This window comes from Anas platyrhynchos, chromosome 14 (genome assembly GCF_047663525.1).
Source record: "Anas platyrhynchos isolate ZD024472 breed Pekin duck chromosome 14, IASCAAS_PekinDuck_T2T, whole genome shotgun sequence".
NCBI lineage: Eukaryota > Metazoa > Chordata > Aves > Anseriformes > Anatidae > Anas > Anas platyrhynchos.
Window position 1 is genome coordinate 6,505,964 of NC_092600.1, and position 969 is coordinate 6,506,932.

A 969-nucleotide genomic window follows, 5' to 3' on the forward strand; every position below is an offset into this window, starting at 1 on the left:
GAGACCATTATATGCATTTATTATACAGTACTAAAGTATGAAAGACTCAATTAAAGTTTATTTGATATAAAATTAACACTCCTTTCTTCCTCTTCACTGTGCTGATTATGTTAAAACAGAACAATGAGGCAGCTGCAGTGGAACAGTATCAGAGAAATTTCTGTCAGCATTTACTATAGGCGAAATTATAAGGCTAGGTTTTCTCAGCCAGTTCAGTGAGCCAACTGGCTGCACATGTTGCAAATGCTTCTTTATACTATCATGAACTGCAAAAAGAATACATTGAATTTTTCCTCCTTTTTAAAAAGTAAGAGAATGGTGCAAACACAGGAAAAAATTACCATATTCAGCTCTTGCATTGTGCTTCTCCTCCACAGCTTTCCAGGGCTCTGATCCAGCAAAGCCCTTCAGTGCTTGTACAACTTTAAGCACCTACGCAGTCCCTTTGAAGTCGCTGTGACTCTTTTAAAAAGTGCAGTTAAACACATGCCTCACTTGAACTTTAGTTTGATTTGGATGTTGGAATTTTCCAAAGGGAAAAAATGTGTTTTACAATTAATGTGACGCATGTGATCTTAGTACACAGGGAAAGCAGGATGGGAATGATCACCTCTGAAAACCAGTCGATGACCGACCATCAATCACAGGGACTGCGTTTCTTTTACTTGCTTTATAGTAAAATAAAACTTCTGCAGACTGGGTTACTTTTTCAGGGTCCTTTAGCATAATTTCTCTAGAAGCTTTTTGGATCTACTCCTATTAAATTTTATAGATTCTATTCCATGCGAGTGAAAAAATAATATTTCAAATGACAAGTCTATTGAAACCCTCATTTTTTTATCATAAGGATTTTTTTTTAAAGCATCCCTCAATCTATTTTTTCCTCTATGATGGAGTTGGAATAAGAATAGTAATTTGGCAATGTAAATTTGCATAGAAATATGCTGCCTAAGAACTCATTTATTACAC